The following is a 20,473-nucleotide window of genomic DNA, read 5'->3' as shown; positions in this document are numbered from 1 at the left end:
GCTTCTCTTCGCATGACCATGGGATTGCTTGCACATTACTCTAGATGGATCCAAAACTTTTCAGAGAAAATCCGCCCTCTCACACAAGCCAATGGTTTTCCTTTATCTACTGAAGCACTGCAAGCTCTCGGGAACTTGAAGAAAGACATTGCTAGTGCTGTGGTAACATCCATTGATCCCACCTCTCTTTTCACTGTGGAAACGGACGCCTCAGGTCATGCAATATTAGCTACTCTGACACAGAATAATCGCCCAGTGGCTTTCTTCTCCCGCACTCTCACTCTTAGTGAACAGGGACATTCTGCAGTGGAAAAGGAAGCTTATGCCATAGTGGAGGCATTGAGGAAGTGGAGACACTACTTAATTGGACACCATTTCAAGCTCATCACGGACCAGCGTAGTGTAAAGTTTATGTTTGACTCTAAATCAAACAGTAAAATAAAGAATGACAAAATAGCAAGGTGGAGAGTTGAACTCTCATGTTTTCACTATGATATAATATACCGTCCAGGAACAGAGAACATACTAGCTGATGCTCTCTCCCGCATCTGTGGTGCCACTACTTCTGATAAACTCCGAGAACTTCATGAAATCCTATGTCACCCAGGAATATCTCGTATGATGCATTTCGTCCGAGGGCGGAATCTACCTTACTCGGTAAAAGAAGTGAAGAAAATTACCACCTCTTGCCAAGTGTGTTTAGAGCTCAAACCTCGATTCTTCAAATACTCGGGACAACTGATCAAAGCAACCCAGCCATTCGAGAGGCTGAACTTAGATTTCAAAGGCCCAGTTCCCTCTCAATCTAGAAACAAGTACTTCCTCACGGTTGTGGATGAATTTTCAAGGTTCCCTTTTGTTTTCCCTTGCGCTGATATGACCACTCGAACTGTCATCAGTTGTTTGGTGGAACTATTTGCTTTGTTTGGTATGCCAGCATACATCCACACTGACAGGGGTGCATCTTTTATGTCTGAAGAGCTGAAGGATTTCCTGATGAAGAAAGGTGTAGCTTCCAGTCGCACTACACCTGATAATCCTAAAGGGAATGGTCAGGCTGAAAAATATAACGGAATTATATGGAAAACTCTAACATTGGCCCTTAAGACAAGAAACCTTGATGTGTCTCAGTGGGAAACTGTTCTCCCAGATGCTCTCCATTCTATACGCTCCTTGTTGTGCACTTCCACGAACAGTACTCCTCACGAGCGCCTTTTCCTGCATAGTAGAAGGTCCACCAACGGCCAATCGTTGCCTACTTGGCTTATCCAAGGAGGACGTGCTCTCCTGAGACGCCATGTAAGACACAGTAAGAACGACCCCTTGGTGGATGAGGTTGAAATCGTAGAGACGAACCCTGAGTATGCTCATGTGAAGCTTTCAGATGGTAGGGCGACTACGGTTTCATTAAGACATCTTGCTCCTTTGGCTAGTGACAACAGAGAAAATTCAGATGCTAGGGATCCTGCACCTCAGTCCGAGGTTCTTGAGGAATTGTCAGTTGCGAATGCTCCCCAGGAGATTGCACGTGGTTTCTCCCATGTGGATACTGCTCCTCAGAATGACACTCTTCACGAATCACGTACAGTGCCTCAACAGGTAGCCTCACCTCCTCCACTTCAAAGGTCAGAGAGAGTGAGGCAACCTCCAAAGTACCTTCAGGATTACTCCACGTGAAATTAACTCAGAAGGGAAGAATGTGGTAAAAATAAACCTGTTTATATTATCCTGTTGTTCATAAGGAGTGTGATGTATGTACCTTCTTAGTTAACACAAACGTTTATTTATGTTTATGACTGTCTGATAATGTTTGTTTTGTTGTTTGCAGTGTATAACTGCAGTGGAATTGTTAATTGAATAAAACCTTAGTTCTGGATATCCTATGAAGATGCCGGCCTTTCCACTGACTACTTTTTATTGGAACTGTTTGCCGTGGCTGTGGTAGCCTCGGAAGTAATTTACTTCTTACCTTTGACAGGTAAATATTACGCACGCGCGAGCTTAAGGCCTATTAGGCAATTACTAATTTAAATCATTTAATTCATAAGTTTAATTTTATTATTCATTTTATTTATCATTAATGCTAATAGTTACTATACTAAGTAGCATCAAGTTATCTACTTTTAATTTATTAAGAAAAATAGGTAAAGCTTCGAGTCAAGCTAACGACCGAACGGTTATTTCCCACAGTCGGACACAATTATTTACGTTAACTGTACTCCTTATAAGGAAACAGTTTTGCTTTCCATTTCTTTTGCAACTCGTACCTCTATAATTCATTTTTGGTTTCTAACAATATATATATATATATATATATATATATATATATATATATATATATATATATATATATATATATATATATATATATATATATATATATATATATATATATATATATATATATATATATATATATATATATATATATGTGGCGCGGGGCACGAGCCAGGTCGTTCTGATGGAAGTTCTCCTAGGCAGCTTCCTACTGTATAATATTTCTGTGAGTGATATTACAAGAGAATTACCGTCAAGTATCAGAGGGTTCTAACCCCCGGAACAACTATCCTAATATATTGTGTATAATCAGGGACGTAACCCGTAGATAACCATAGGTATCTGCACCCCTAATAGACTTAACCCAGTGTAGGAATCTAAGGAAGAGGAAAGGTGAGGAGATGTTACATATCCTCTCCTCTTCATAGTACTGTTTGTCTTTTTTAAACTTATACCTTTGTTCACAGCTTCCCTATGCATTCGTATTCTGTTAAGTGCGCCTTTTCTCAGATTTTTATTTCTTGTTCACTTAGTATTATTTCACTAGTATCATGTTAGCTAGCTTTATTTTGAGATTACTATGCCTTGCGCTCTGTTTTGTGTATACTTTTACTATGCATTGATGTAGTTTAAGTTTTAGTTTTAGTTTTATGTGTGTCGGTCTCGGCTAGCCTAGTTTAGAGTGTAGTAGTTTTGTTGGAGACGGGTTTGGCGATGGCGATCAGGTCTTTCTTACCGGTCTCGTTGGCAGCGACCATTTTACCCTTAGAGGGTTTTTTCCTCGGTTTTACTAATTTACTGAGCATCTTTACCTGCCTTCGATTCCCCGGTTTTTTCGACCTATTACACTTAACCTAGTCCTCCTTGTGTGAATCTGTTCGTCCGCCATGCTGCATTCGTTCATGATCTCCCATGCTAGGACTTTGCAGTCCATTGGAGCTACCCTTTGCAAAGGGTGATCTCTCCCTGTCGGTGCGCCGACTGTACGGCCGTTCCCTTCTATCCTCTGGGATTTCCTGATAGATATGTGGCATCGACCTATTTGGCTTAGTCTAGCCCTCATTGGCCATTAGCCTAGCCCTCGTAGGTGAATCCATTGGTCTGCCTTGCTGCATTCGTTCATGATCTCCCATGCTAGGACTGGGCAGTCCTTTGTAGCTCCCCTTTGCGAAGGGTGTTCTCCTCTTGTTGGTGCACCGGCTTTCCTGTACTGTCGTTCCCTCTTAGCCTCTAGGATTTTTAGTTCGACTTGCGGTATCGACCTATTAGGCTTAGCCTAGCCCTTCTCGGCGATCCGTTGGTCTGCTATTCTGCATTTGCTCGTGATCTGCCATGCTAGGACTGCACAGTCCATTGGAGCTCCCCTTTGTGAAGGGTGATCTCAGCATGTCGGTGTGCCGACTTACATGTATTACTGTTACCTCCTAGCTTCTGAGACTTCTCGATCGGACAGTAGCCGCCGTTTCTGACGGCATGGCATTATTTTAGAGTCTTTCTAACCTTTCCTGGGATTCAGGGTGCAGCGGCATAGAGTGTCTGTCTAGAGACTCTTCCTTGCTTGGATAACCCTCGGATTGAATCTAGGTTTCTTTCTGAGCATGACTTTCTTGTCATCGTCTCTGTTCTGGGGATTGTTAATCAATGCTCCTTTGATGCATGGGTATAGGTACCCCATCCCATCATCACTCTTTATACCGTAGCCTTTCCGGGACGGAATTTGCATGAATTTTATCATTTTACTTGATCGTAGGGGTTGATTCCTTCTGGGGTCTGACCCTCCATGGCCGTCAGTATGCTTATCCCTGAGAGGTAGGCTATTAGACTGAAAGCAATGTTGCTACTTAACGGCTTTGCTGCCACCTTTTGGCACACTATCCTATAGTACCTGTACTGGCGATGCGTCGCTGCTTGTGGCAGTGCCACTACTGTTGTTATATGCAGAAACCCTTGCCATTTGTTTCCACCGCCCTAGGCACCTTTGCCACTAACTGTGTTACCATTACTGCCAGCGAGGCTAGTACTAGTCTGTGTGAGTGGTTGACTGTGACAGCACCTTAGGCCACATAGGACACTGGAGGCAATGCGGTTACCCCCTAGCGCTCCCGGTACTTCCGGCAATGCTGGTACATATGGGGTACATGCCTTTGGCCGTGCCAGTATCTAACGGCTTTGTCACCAACTTTTGACACTTTATACTCTTCTATAGTACCCGTAACGGTGATACGTCGCTGCTTACGGCAGTGCCACAACTTGCAACACTGCCTTCACCTTTGGAAGGTTTTTTCTGCGGAAACCCTTGACCGTTATCTCCCCTGTCCTTGGGTATTATTGACCCTTCCAGCATTACCATTACTGGCGGCAGGGTTAGTACTAGTCTATGGGAGTGGATATCTGTACCAGTGCCTTAGAGCACATAGGACATTGGCGGCAATATCGTTCCCCTCTGGGGTTGCCGGTGCTTCTGGCAACGCCGGTACCTATAGGGCTCATGCCTTTCAGTCCTTTTTATCTGAGACAGTCTTACCTAAACTAAAATGGGTTTTCTTCAGCCTGTAGGTGAATTCAACTACAGATTAACATAAAGGCCTTACTCCTTCAACTTTTGAGACTTCTTTATGTATGTTGGGCCTGGGAACTCCTTTTACGGAAGGTATTCTAGGCCCCTGCATAAATATATCCACTACATATGGTTATTGATTTTTTACTAATTAGTTCATACCCTCTAGGGACATGGATTGGATAGAGGGGTGATAACTAGAGGCTAGTTCCCACTTCTGGGTCTTCCCTATTTGAGATTATCAGTTTGTTGTTATAGCCCTCGGGTTGCTATAGATTCTTGCTCATCAATCGATGCGTCGATTGCTTAAACTATTAAGTTTACCCATACCGTTGCCTTTAATTCACCCCCCCCCCCATAGCAATGGATTTTAAGGAGGCTATTTTTTCCAATCTTACGTTCTTAAATAGGGGAATGACCATTTCGTACTTTATCTCCTCCTTTCTCTCCAATTTCATTTACACAAAATCTGGGAATTACTATTCACTCAATTGTTAACATGGAATGTTAATAACTCATTTCTTTCAGCTTTTGGTGACTGTTAGAGGACGTAGTACTCATTTAAACTCTTTTCCCCTTACAGGTGGTGCCTGTGACGGAGATGCACTGCTGAATACGGATTTGTGTCAGGACTGTGAGGCATCCTTGTGGTCCTGATACATGCCACACACATGCAAAATGTTGGAGGAGGAAAGGTCCAGTATCGTACTGGGACCATCAGGATTGCAGTGTTTGTAAGGTTCTACTCCACTTCGTATGGGTCTCGAAAGATACCTCAGATGACGACCGCATGTTCTTCTCGCGGTTCCTTCGCATCTGGGTAAGAGGATGAGGTAGGTCTAGAATTCAGTGGGTCTACCACTTTAGACCCCACAACGGCAACAGCTTCCTGGTCTATGGTGAGGATTACTTTTTCTGTGACGGGGGTTGTTCCCGCCCTTTATTCCTCCCAACATCTTCTACTGGGCTCATGGAGCTCCCCAGTTCCCAACCTCGGGTACTACAATGGATCTGGTATTTATGGATAACATGGAAGCCATCATGGAGGGGAATTAGTATTACCAGATGCTGATGTTCAAGGCCTCATGTGAAGAGATCCAGGCCTTGAAGGAGCAAGAGGAGTTGACTAAGTATAAGGTCTTGCCCTCCTAGCTACCATATTGCACGTGGCAATGATGATGGCAGGGTGTATCAATATATAGCTTGTCGCCTTCGGCGAGAAGTTAGCCTTCCTTCGCGGCTCCGGACAATATGATCTTTCCCTTTGCCTCGACGAGCTACGCGGTTGTGGAGAAAGCCATCGGTGAGGGTCAGCCTCTCCCAGCTTTGGAGGAGTAAACACCAGTCTCACCTGTCTTTCCAGAGGATGCCGTCCACTCGACCAATGTCCGGTTTATTTTTGCTGAGAGTAAACTGGAGAAGGATGCTGCTGGCCCCCAATTTCATAAGAAGCTGCCCAGAATTCCCGAACGCCTTCTTAAAGCTGAGTTGTAGGCCAGACAAAGGTTGTCAGTGTCGATGTCTCCGTTGTGCTTCATGGAGATGATCGGAAATTTTGCAGACGATTCAGTCTTTCCTTGTTGGCAAAAAATGATCTTGCCACCTTTATGAAGGACCTTTATGCCTCTTTTCAGGCCCATTGAGCCTGTAGAGACCATATACTTGCTACAGCTACCACCCGCCACGAGCTGAAACATTTCATCGGGGGAAAAGACCGTTTCCTTAGAAGGTGGTTAAGGAAGTTACGAATAAGGCTGTCATAGAGCTTAGAGCCTTTTCCAGAAGATGGGAATCTCATTGAAGGGGGAGTACACCCTTGGGAGAGGCCCACAACCCAAAAGGTCTCGCAAACTGCCTTATCATCGGAAGTCGTTTGTTCTTTCCTATGCTGCTATCCCTCAAACTGTCTATGCTGTGCCCTATCGAGTATTGTCACAGTCCCCGGCCTTCCAACATGTGTATGAGTAAGGGTCATCTTCTGAGGCCGTCTTGACAGAGGAGGCAAGTCCAGTGGTCATGGACATCGAAACAGCAGTGGAGGAAGAGGGTCAAATCCTCAGCACAAATGATGAAGGTCTCCCGGTAGGGGATGGCTGGCCTTATGCAAGGATTGTGGGTCCTTCAGTCCTTGGACACAGTGTCATTTCCATAGGCTTTGGTTGGAATTGTTAACAAAGGCCACCACAGCTCAGGAGTTTCTTCCAAAAAGCAACACCTCATATGGAACATTATTTATAAGACCTTCTGAAGAGAAGAGTTATCCGCTGCTTGAGATTTATGAGATTTCAAGGCCGTCTATTTTGTGTGCCAGAGAAGGTTTCAAGCATACCTCAAATTATTCTAGTCTTGTCCCATCTAAACCTGTTCGTTCAGTGCGACAGGTTCCAGATGTTGACTAGTTCGCATATAGAGACCTTACCACCCCTTGAGGTTTTCACTGTCTCTATAGATCTTACCAACATATTTGTATCTTCTGATTGGTCGACACTTCTCCCACTACCTTGATTTAAGCTTGCAGAGAAAGGGCTACGTATTAAGAGCTATGCCATTCAGGCTCAATGTGGATCTGAGGATTTTCACGAAGTTTACTGACGTAGTCGTACAAAAACTTCGGGAGAAAGGCCTTCAAGTAAAGGCGTACTCGAGTTGTACGGTTCCTCCAGTCACTTAGATTTCAGGTCAACTTCAAGAAATCAAGACTGGCTCCAGCTCAAGATTTCCAGTGGTTGGAGATTCGTTTCGATCTTAAGTCTGACTCCCTATTTATTACGCCCTCCAAGAGAAAGGAAATAGAGACATCAGTCAAATCCCTGATCAAGTCGGGGATGATCACCAGGCAACACGAAGAGGTAGTTCTAAGATCTTTACAATTTACCTTGGTAACATCCCCTGTCCTCAATGTATGACTCAAAGATGCAAGCAGAATTTAGGAAAGCAGAGCCTCCAAAGTTATTCGCGACCATCATAAGCTGACTCCGGTTTTACTGCACAAGAAGTTTAGACCGTGTCCACTGCTAAAAGTCTTTCACAGACGGAGCCGTTGCTCTTTCATCCTCCAGTAGTGCCACTTTGTGCGGACGCCTCGTTGGATGGTTGGGGGGGGTGTCATAACCCACCCAAGAAAGTGCAAGGCTGTTTCTTCTTGTCCTTCAAGAAACTATACTTGATGAAGGACATTTATATCCATCTAAACCTCGACCCTAGGGTGTTAGTCCATTGCATCAACAGACAAGGGTCGAGGTCTCCTCAAATAAACCACATGATAATAGACGTCTTTACCTTGGCTCAGAAGAAAGGTTGGCACTTGTCAACATGCCACCTTCAGGGAGATCAAGGTCCTAGCCTTCAAGTGGATCTGTTTGAGACGAGTCTCAACAAGATACTTCCCTGCTAGGTAGCTCCGAAAGTAGATCAAACAGTAATGGGCATGGACACAATGACCCTGGTCAGCAATCGTTGGACGACAATTCAACTATTTCCACTGTTCAAGCTCCTCATGAAGGTTTTGGACAGGCTTCAATCTTTCAAGGGACGGCAGCTCTGGGAGTTTCTATGTAGCCAAAGAGCAATAAATTTTCCATTATCATGGTTTTGAACTCCAAGTTGGTGCCGTGACCACCCCTATTCTATCCCAGGAGAAACAACAGGATATTATTTATGATTTAACATGGAGATCGAACAACCCTCACCTCATGATTTCTATGCCCTAGCCCTGGGAAAGAAGTACCAAATTCAACGTGATGATTGGGTATTTGTGGAAACTATGAGTCGTCTAACACCACCATGACTCAGTATAAAACGTCATGGACGAAATGGGTCAAATTGGACAAAGGCAAAATCCAGGGCGATTACTATGGATTTTGCTTAAGTTTCCTGCTTGCTTTGCATGTTTAAGGTCTAGCTTCCACCACGATTTCGTCGTACAATTTGGCCCTCACTAGTATATACTATACGCCTTTGATATCGACTCTAACTCGTATCTCTTCAACAAAATTCCGAAGGTTTTGCAAGGCTTCGGCTCTCAGCTCCACCGAAGCCTTTCTCTTTGTCTTTGGACAAAGTTTGGCAATTCGCTTTGCACATAGACAATCAAACGTCTTTTATTCATGATCTCAATCAGAAACTCATCTTTTTAATTGCCATGGCTTCCAGTGCTAGGGTTAGTGACATTGTGATGCTTTCTAGATAATGGTAAGGCTAATATGTACACTGATCCCACTTTTCTGGCTAAGAATGAGCTTCCTTTTAAACGTTGAGGTCTATGGGAAATAGTTCCCCTACCAGGTGATCCTTCCCTGTGTCCAGTGCACTGTTCAAAAGTGTATTTACTAAGAACAATGCAGTTTATATGTGGTCATTTGTTTCAAAAAGATACAGTGGGGTGTGATTTGTCTCTGAAACAGTTAAGAGCCAAAATTACTTATTATATACGAAGAGTGGACCTGGCTAGTATGACATCGGGTCTCGACCCTAGGGACGTGGCTTCCTCCTTGAACTTTTTCCAGTATATATCCTTTGAAGGACTGCAGGCATATACTGGTTGGAAGTCCACTTGGGTTTTCTTCAGAAATGATCTGAAGCAATTGGAGGAGATACACCATTTTTGGTGGCTGCAGGAAGTGTTATCAAACCCGCTGCAATGACGAAGCCCACAATGCGTCCTAGGGCACTCCTTCAGCTTATTATTAGAAATGAGTAAACAGTTGTTTTTGTTTCAAGGAGCAAAGGGAAAAATGCATTTCATCATTTCCCTTCCAGGCTCACATGTGTCTTTCCGACGCTATGTATGTTACTTCATTTCTACATCCTAACTTTCTAGATAGTAGGTGAGCTCTATCTCATTTAGTTCCTTATGTCATGTATTTGTCTACTAATCTTATTTCTGAGTATGGACGGGATGTATTTTCTTTGTACAAAGATTTTCCCTATGCGGTTAATGATGGTTGCTCGTCAACTCAGGCACTAACTCTTTTGAGGAAAACGCTGTGAATTGTTAGTGACATTTTGATGCTTTCTAGAGACGGTGACCACATTGAATTTGCGGATAATGGTAAGGCTAATTTGTACACTGATCCCACTTTTCTGGCTAAGAATGAGCTACCCTTTAAACGTTGAGGTCTATGGGAAATAGTTCCCCTACCAGGTGATCCTTCCCTGTGTCCAGTGCACTGTTCAAAAGTGTATTTACTAAGAACAATGCAGTTTATATGTGGTCATTTGTTTCAAAAAGATACAGTAGGGTGTGATTTGTCTCTGAAACAGTTAAGAGCCAAAATTACTTACTATATACGAAGAGTGGACCTGGCTAGTATGACATCGGGTCTCGACCCTAGGGACGTGGCTTCCTCCTTGAACTTTTTCCAGTATATATCCTTTGAAGGACTGCAGGCATATACTGGTTGGAAGTCCACTTGGGTTTTCTTCAGAAATGATCTGAAGCAATTGGAGGAGATACACCATTTTTGGTGGCTGCAGGAAGTGTTATTAAACCCGCTGCAATGACGAAGCCCACAATGCGTCCTAGGGCACGCCTTCAGCTTATTATTAGAAATGAGTAAACAGTTGTTTTTGTTTCAAGGAGCAAAGGGAAAAATGCATTTCATCATTTCCCTTCCAGGCTCACATGTGTCTTTCCGACGCTATGTATGTTACTTCATTTCTACATCCTAACTTTCTAGATAGTAGTTAAGCTTTATCTTATTTAGTTCAGGTGATTACCCCTTTTTGTACAGGCATGATTATGTGTCTATTGATCAGGTTTATCTTGTCATAAGTTCCCTATGGTTCCTTATGTATTTGTCCCCTAATGATACCTTATGTCTGGGTATGAACGGGATGTATTTACTTTGTAAAAAAATTTTCCACATGCGGTTAATAATGGTTGCTCGTTAAACTTGGTACTGATTCTTATGAGTAATAGGCTGGGAATTGTTACATGACTTTCAATTTTACGCCCTACTATTAGAATTAAAATTACTCTAGCACCATTAACTTTAGTGTACCTTCTTATTATTATCCTTCCTGAATATAATTGGATTTAGTCTCCTGGTGGGTTTTGGTTCCATATACCACACCTATGATTCCTCCTTTAGTTTCGGGTTCATTAATCAGGGACATATCCGTAGATAACCATAGATATCTGTACCCCAAAACAGACTTAAACCAGTCTAAGAATCTAAGGAGGAGAATAGGCGAGAAGCTATTACATATCCTCTCCCATCATAGTACTGTTCATCTCTGATAAACTCATTCCACATAGCAGCATAAAAACCATGAGAAGAGGCATCTGACGAGGCATTGGGAAGGGACAACGTATCGGGTGGGCCATCAGGACGACACGGCTATCTCATCCAAAAAGGGATTTTTCCTACGTCAAAACTCGTTTTTTGGGGTCGAGCCATGTCGTCCTGATGTTAGTGTACCATAGAATTACCTATACCTCGGTAGGAAGCCCCTAAGAGAGAGGTCCCAATACCAAAATGCACTTACAGGATTAATCCGTCAAGGCATAGGTATCACTCTCATCTATATATCCTGAGCAGTTCGGAGGCAGTATTAACAAGCATGATGGTCCGACAAGGAGGCAATAAGGACCAAAGGCCCGCCCTCTGTAATTGAAAATTCACCTGAGTCTAGTGTCTGGAGCCTTAAGGAACCCAAAACTAAAGGAGGCATCATTGATGAGGCGTATGGAACCAAAACCCGCCAGGAGACTAAATCCAATTATGTTCAGGAAGGGTTATAATGAGAAGGCACACTAAAGTTAATGCCGCTACAGTAATTATAATTATAATAGTAGGGCGTAAAATTAAAAGGCATGTAACAATTCACAGCGTTTTCCTCAAAAGAGTTAGTGCCTAGGTTGACGAGCAACCACCATTAACCTCATAGGGAAAATCTTTGTACAAAGAAAATATATCCCGTCCATACTCAGAAATAAGATTAGTAGAAAAATACATGACATAAATAACCATAGGAAACTTATGACAATATAAACCTGGTCAATAGACATGATCACGCCTGTACAATAAAAGAGGTAATCATCCGAACCAAATGAGATATAGCTTCACTACCATTTAGACAGTTAGGCTGTAGCAATAAATGAACACACATAGCGTCTGAAAGACACATGTAAAGCTGTAAAGGAAAATTTATGAAATAAATTTTTCCCTTTTCTCCTTGAAGTAAAAACCAAATGTTTACTCATTGTTAATAACAAGCTAAAAGAGTGCCCTAGGACGCATTGCTGGCTACGTCATTGCAGCGGGTTTGATAACACTTCCTGCAATCACCACAAAAGGACGTATCTCCTCCAATTTCTTCAGATCATTTCTGAAGAAAACCCAAGTGGACTTCCAACCAGTTTATGTCTGCAGTCCCTCAAAGGACATATCCTTGAAAAAGTTCAAGGAGGAAACCGCGTCCCTAGGGTCGAGATCCGATGTCATACTAGCCAGGTCCGCTCTTCGTATAAAATAAGCAATTTTTGCTCTTAAATGTTTCAGAGACAAATCAGATTCCATTGTATCTGTTTGAAACAAATGACCACCCTTAAACTGCACTGCTCTTAGTAAATACACTTTTGAACAGTGTACTTGACAGAGGGAAGGATCACCTGGTAGGGGAACTCTTTTCCATAGACCCCAATGTTTAAAGCGAAGTTCATTCTTAGCCAGAAAGGGGAATCAGGGTTTGAATTAACCTCAACATTATCCACATATGCCATGTGGTCATTGTCTCTAGAAAGCATCAAAATGTCACTAACCTGAGCACCAGAAGCCATGGCAATTAAAAAGATTAGTTTCTGATTGAGATCATGAATAGAAGCTGTTTGATTGTCTCTGTCCAAAGCGAATTGCCAAACTTTGTCCAAAGACCAAGAGATAGGCTTCGGTGGACCGGACAGCCAAAGCCTTGTCCAACAATCAGAATTTGTGGAAGAGATCCGAGTTAAAGCCAACATCGAAGGCGTATAGTGTAGATCTAACGAGGACCGAATTGTACAACAAAATCGTGGAGGAAGCTAGACCCTAATCGTGCAAAGCAAGCAGGAAACGTAAACAAAATCCATAGTAATCATCTATGGATTTTGCCTTTGACCAATTTGACCCATTTCGTCCATGACGTTGCATACTGAGTCATGGTGTTGGACGACTGATAGTTTCCGCAAATACCCACTTATCACGTTGAATTTAGAACTTCTTTCCCAGGGATATGGCGTAAAAATCATGAGATGAGGGTTGTTCGATCTCAATGATAAAGTGTAAATAATCTCCTGCTGTTCCTCCTAAGACAGAATCAGGTTGGTCATGGCACCTACTTGGGTATCAAACCCATGACGATGGGAAACCAGTTGCTCTTTGGCTGCAGAGAAGCCACCAGAGCTGCCGTCCCTTGAAAGATTGAAGCTTGTCCAAAACCTCCGTGAGGAAATTGAACAGTGGAAATAGGTAAATCGTCGTCCAACGATTCCTATCTAGGGACATTGCGTCCACGCCCAGTACTGCTTGATCCCCTTTCGGTGCTACCTAGCAGGGAATTATCTCGGTGAGACTCGTCGCAAACAGATTCACTTGAAGGCCAGTGAGTTGATCTCCCCGAAAGTAGGGTGTTGACAAGTGCCAACCATTCTTCTGAGCCAACATAAAGACAGCTATCATTACGTGGTTTATTTGAGGAGACCTCGACTCTTGTCTGTTAATGCAATGGACTATCACTCTGTTGTCGAGGTTTTGACGGATATGAATGTTCTCCTTCAAGTATAATTTCTTGAGGGACAAGAAGACTGCCATGGACTCCAGAATATTAATGTGGAATTGTTGAAATTTCAGAGACCGACAGCCTTGTACTTTCTTGGGTGGGTTATGACACCCCCAACCATCCAACGAGGCGTCCGCACAAAGTGTCACTACTGGAGGAGGAAATCGCAACGGCACCGTCTGTGAAACACTTTTGGCAGTGGACCACGGTCTAAGTTGCTTGTGCAGTAAAACCGGAGTCATCGTCTGATGGTTGCGAAGAGCTTTGGAGGCTCTCCTTTTAAAAACTCTGCTTGCATCTTTGAGTCATACATTGAGGAAAGTCTTCGTTACAGAGGTGAATTGTAAAAGTCTTAGAACCACCTCTTTGCGTCGCCTGGTGATCATCCCCGACTCGATCAGAGATTTAAATGACGTCTCTATTTCCTTTCTCTTGTAGAGAGGAATAGAAAGGGAGTGAGACTTAAGGTCCCAACGAATCTCCAGCCACTGGAAATCTTGAGCTGGAGTCAGTCTTGATATCTTGAAGTTGACCTGAAATCCAACGGACAAGAGGAACCGTACAACTCGAATGGCTGCTTCCGAGCACTCAGTGCCGAGGGAGCCCACACTAGCCATTCGACCAGGCACGCCTCTATTTGAAGGCCTACCTCCCAAAGTTCTTGTACGATTGCGTCGGTAAACTTCATGAAAATCCTCAGAGTCATGTTGAACCCGACTGGCCTACCTCTGAATACGTAGCCCTTTCTCTCTTGGCTGAAACCAAGGTAGGGGAGAAGTGTCGATCTATCGGACGATACAAAGACGTCGGTAAGATCTATGGAGACAATGAAAGCCTCCCGGAGTGGTAAGGTTTGTATCTGCGAAATAGTCAACATCCGGAACCTGTCGCACTGAACGAACAGGCCTGGACGGAAAAAGACGAGAATAGTTTGAGGCATGCTCAAAACCTTTTCGGCACGCTAAATAGACGACCTTGAAATCTCATAGATCTCACGTAGCGAATAACTCTTCTCTTCAGAAAGTCTTATACATAATGTTCCAGATAAGGTGATATTTCTGAAAGAATCTCCTGAACTGTGGTGACTTTTGTTACCACTTCCAACCAAAGCCATTGGAAATGATGTTCTGTGTACAAGGACTGAAGAACCCACATCCTTGAAAGAAGCCTGCTGCCCCCCTCCCGGGAGGCCTTCATTATTTATGTTGAGATAGTGAACCTATTCCTCCACTGTCGTTTCGTAAGTACCCGACCCCTGGACTTGCCTCCTCTGTCAAGATGGCCTCTGAAGACAACCCTTAATCATACACAGGGTGGAGGTCCGGAGACTATGACACCACTTATTATGGCACAGGTTAGACAATCTGAGGGATAACGTCATAGGAAAGAACAAACGACTTTTGATGATAAGTCAGTTTGCGAGACCTCTTTGGTTTTGCGCCTCTCCCAGGGGTTAACTTCTTCTTCAATGAGATCCCCCACTTCTACAAAAGGCTCTAAGCTCTGCGACAGCCTTATCCGTAACTTCCTCCACTAACTTCTAAGGAAACAGGTCTTTTCCACAGATGCTAGAGATAATGAAACATTCCAGGTCGTAGCAGATGGAAGGTGTGTTAAGAATATATTCTCTACAGGCTCGACAGGCTTAAAAAGAAGAATAAAGATCCTTCATTAGGATGGCAAGATGAGTTTTCGCCAGCAAGGAACGACTGAGACATCTGCAAAATTCCTGATCATTATCTCCATGAAGCACTGCAGAGACATCGATACTGACAACAATTGTCTGGCCTACAACTCAACCTTTAGAAGGTATTCAGGAATTCTAGGCAGCTTCTCATGAAATTGGTGTCCGGCCGCATCCTTATCCAGTTTACTCTCAGAAAAAATAAACTGGGCACTGGTCCAGTGGACGGCATCATGTGGTAAGACAGGTGAGGCTGGTGTTTACTCTTCCAAAGTTGGGAGAGGCTTACCCTCACAGTACTGATGGTTATCTCCACTGCAGCGTAGCTCTACAGGGCAAAGGGGAAGACCACATTGTCTTGAGCCACGAAGGAGGCTAACCTCTTACCGTAGGCAACAATATGTATATTGATATACCCTGCCGTCATCATTGCTGCGTACAATAAGGTAGCTAGGAGGGCAAGACCATATACCTAGTTGACTACTCTTACTACTTCAAGGCCTGGATCTCTTCACATGAGGCCTTGAACATCATCATCGGGTATTATTAATATCCTTCCATGAAGGCTTCCATGTTAGCCATAAGTAACAGACGCATTATAGTACCATTGATACACAAGAACTGAGGGGCTCCATGAGCCCAGCATAAGATGTTGGGAGGAAAAAGGGTAGGAACAGCCCCCGTCATGGAAAAAATAATCATCACCGTAGACCGGGAGGACGTTGTCATAATTGGGTCGAAAGTTGTAGACACCACTGAATCCTTGATGAGATTAGACTTACCTCATCCTCTTACCCAAGTGCGAAGGGACCGTGGTAGGAACATGCGGTCATCATCGGATGTATCCTACGAGCCCCATACAGAGTGAAGTAAAACCTTACAAATGATGCAATACTGATGGTCCCCGTACAATACTGGACCTTTCATCCTCCTACACTTTGCATGTGTGCGGCAAGTATCGGGACTACAAGGATGCCTCACAGTCCTGATACAAATTTGCACTCAACAGTGCATCTCCGTCATAGGCACTGCCTGTAAGGAGAAAAGGGTTTAAATGAGTACTACATCCTATAACATTAACCAAAGGCGGAAAGAAATGGGTTATTAACATTCCATGTTACCAATTGAGGGAATAGTTATCCCCAAATTGTGTGTAAAAGCAATTGGTGAGAAAGGAGAGAAAGTATGAAATGTCCATTCCCCTATTGAAAAACGTGAGATTGGAAAAAATAGCCTCCTAAAAATCTGTTGCTATAGGCCCAAATAGGGGGGATGGGGAGGTACTCATGGAAAGAACCGTCACTTCTATATCTCCACAGAGAAATGGCCATTTAGAAGACAACGGTAAGGGTAAACTTAAAAGTTTAAGGATTCAACGTCTCGGTTAATGAGCAAGAGTCTATAGCAACCCGAGGGCTGTAACAACAACTTGATAACCTCAATAGAAAAGCTAGGAGTTGGAACTAGCCGATATAGTTATCACCCAACTATCCAATCCACACACTCAGAGGGAAATGGACAAATTGGTAGGAAACCCGTAACCATATGTAGTGGTTATTTCAATGCAATAGCCTATAAAACCCTTCGGAAAAGGAGTTCTCTGGCCCAGTATACATAAAGAATATTGAAAAGTTGAAGGAGTAAGGCTTTTATGTTAATCTGTAGTTGAATTCACATACAGTCAGTAAAGAGCCCATCTTAGTTTAGGTAAGACAGTCTCAGATAAAAGGACAGTAAGACATGTGCCCTATAGGTAACGACGTTGCCAGAAGTACCGGAAATGCTAGAGGGGGAACAGAATTGCCGCAAACGTCTTATGGGCCATAAGGCACTGGTACAGATATCCACTCCCATAGACTAGTACTAACCCCACCGCCAGTAACGGCAATGCCTTCAGGGGCAATAGTGCCCAAGGGCGGCGGTGATAAAGGTCAAGGTTTCCGCAGAAAACATCTTCCCAAAGGTGAAGGCAGTGTCGTTAGTGGCGACACTGTCGTCAGTGGCGGCACTGCCGTAAGCAGCGACGTATTGCCATTTCGGATACTACAGAATGGAATGAAATGTCGAAAGTTGGCGATATAGTCCTTAGGTAATGGCACTGCCAAAGGCATGTACGCCAGATGTACCAGTGTTGCCGGAAGTACCATCAGCGCTAGGGGGTAACAGCTTTGCCACCAGCATCCTATGTGGCTTAACCCTGGATAGGTACGCTCCTCGGACACCCCTTTAAGGGTATACTCGGACGCGAACGACCCCGACGGCAAAAAAAATTCTTGAAAAATCAGTTTTTGCAGTAACCTCCTTTTTTCTTTTGCCAAAAAAACTTCAATGAATGCTTAAAACAACTGTAAAGATAAATACTACTCATCTGCAGAAAAACTATTTATTATAAATATTTTAAAAAATTAAGTAGAAAAAAAAGACCTGACATAAAAATTCATAAAAAAAAAGTTTATACATATATACACAAATCCTTTTAGGAATTGATTCTTGAATGTTTAGGACACATCTTGATGTATTTTGGATGAAGTCAGACCCATGGAGGTGAAGATCTGAAATGAGAAAAAAAGGGTAACTTTTTTTGGCCAAAATAATTTGTCCAAATTTCATGAATTTTTTTGGGTACCCAAATGAAATAGGAAGTGGCTAATTTTTTTAGGGAATAAATATATGTTATCCTAAAATAGAAATATGTAAAAAAATCTTCATTATTTTGTAAATTACATTTATATCAGGGGCCATATCTAAAGGTAATTTTTTGAGTACTTAGAAATTTCGTAAAAAAATACATAAATTTAATATATAATATGATATTTATGCAGGTAAAAATATACCAAAATATCACAAATTCTATAGGGAACAAGAATATATATAGATAGGGCAACTTACGCTTCGGATATGTCCACAAAATGGCCGCCAACCACACTGACTCAGACTCCCTAATCTGCCACTTGAAATGTAGGAAGGGTATGTCAATTTCAAGGTGTTATTTACTAATCTAATTATTATTGGATATGCATAAAAATTGTATGGTGGGTTGCTGGATAATTGTCGATTATTTTACGACTATAAAATTAAAATTCTGACCCAAAAAAATTTTTTTGAAGGGAAATAAAATCGAAAAAAAAAATGTAAAATATAATATTTTAGCTAAAAAAATTTGATATTCAATAAAAAAAGAAGTAAACAAAATTTTCTGACAAATAAACATCTAGAGGAATCATTACTCTGTGATAGTTCCTTAGTACGTAGTAATTTTGAAAGAATTGGGAAAAAACGAAAAAATGGCAATCACCGGAAAATCGAACACATACCTATATATACGCCATATCTGGCTAAAAAAAAGATAGGCATGGGTAGCCAGATCATCTAGAAACACTTTCCAACACTATAAAAATATAAGTTTTGCGACACTACTTGCCCATTCCTTACGGTAACATGACTAAGCAAAAAAATGCAAAACAAATAAAAAGGGGCACTCGCGGAAAAATGGCTAACATTCTAATATACGGCATTTCAGAAAAAAAAAATTCAGCCACGTACTAGGCAAACCATCAAGGCACATTTTCCGATAAATAAACATCTAAATGAATCATTACTCTGTGATAGTTCCTTAGTACGTAGTAATTTTGAAAGAAATGGGAAAAAACGAAAAAATGGCAATCACAGGAAAATCGAACACATACCTATATATACGCCATATCTGGCTAAAAAAAAGAGATAGGCATGGGTAGCCAGATCATCTAGAAACACTTTCCAACACTATAAAATTATAAGTTTTGCGACACTACTTGCCAATTCCTTACGGTAACATGACTAAGCAAAAAAATGCAAAACAAATAAAAAGGGGCACTCGTGGAAAAATGGCCATTCTAATATACGACATTTCAGAAAAAAAAATTTCAGCCACGTGCTAGGCAAACCATCAAGGCACATTTTCCGACAAATAAACATATAAATGAATCATTACTCTGTGATAGTTCCTTAGTACGTAGTAATTTTGAAAGAAATGGGAAAAAACGAAAAAATGGCAATCACAGGAAAATCGAACACATACTTATATATACGCCATATCTGGCTAAAAAAAAATAGGCATGGGTAGCCAGATCATCTAGAAACACTTTCCAACACTATAAAAATATAAGTTTTGCGACACTACTTTCCAATTCCTTACGGTGTAACATGACTAAGCAAAAAAATGCAAAACAAATAAAAAGGGGCACTCGCGGAAAAATGCCCAACATTCTAATATACGGCATCTCAGATAAAAAAAAAAGACATGCACGTGTTAGCCCAACCATCAAGGCACACTTTCTAACACATAAACATGAAAAAAAAATGAATAATATACCGCAATTCCTTACTACGTAGTAAATTTTTACAAATATTGAAAAAAAACAGAAATTGGCAACCGCAGTTAAATACCCAATATACCAATAACTACGTCGTATCTGACAAAAACAAAATCACGCATGGGTAGCCAGATCATCTAGACACACTTTCCAACACTAAAAAAGCAAAAGTTTTACGACACTATTTGGCAATATCTTACGGAAAAATGACTTGGCAAAAAAATGAAAAAAAATGAAAAAGGGGCACTCGCGGTAAAATGCCCGTCATTCTAATATACGGCATCTCAGATAAAAGAAAAGACATGCACGTGTTAGCCCAACCATCAAGGCACACTTTCTAACACATAAACATAAAAAAAAAATGAATAATATACGGCAATTCCTTACTACGTAGTAATTTTTACAAATATTGAAAAAAAACAGAAATTGGTAACCGCAGTTAAATACCCAATATACCAATAACTACGTCGTATCTGACAAAAACAAAGTCACGCATGGGTAGCCAGATCATCTAGACACACTTTCCAACACTAAACAAGCAAAAGTTTTACGACACTATTTGGCAATATCTTACGGAAAAATGACTTGGCAAAAAAATGAAAAAAAATGAAAAAGGGGCACTCGCGGTAAAATGGTCCTCGTGGTGATGAACGACATTTTAACTAAAAAAAAAATCATGCACATGGTAGCCAAACAATCCACCAAGACTTTCCACAACTGATAACCTATACAAGTTGCACCATTCTACGACAATTTCATAATACGTAATAACTTTGATAATTATGCAAATTACCTTAGAAGGGTAAACTCGGTCGCGCTCGACCCCGACGCGTCTCAGAAATC

Source organism: Palaemon carinicauda, chromosome 13 (genome assembly GCF_036898095.1).
Source record: "Palaemon carinicauda isolate YSFRI2023 chromosome 13, ASM3689809v2, whole genome shotgun sequence".
NCBI lineage: Eukaryota > Metazoa > Arthropoda > Malacostraca > Decapoda > Palaemonidae > Palaemon > Palaemon carinicauda.
The sequence above is the reverse complement of the archived record's forward strand: the minus strand, read 5'-3'. Positions refer to the sequence as shown.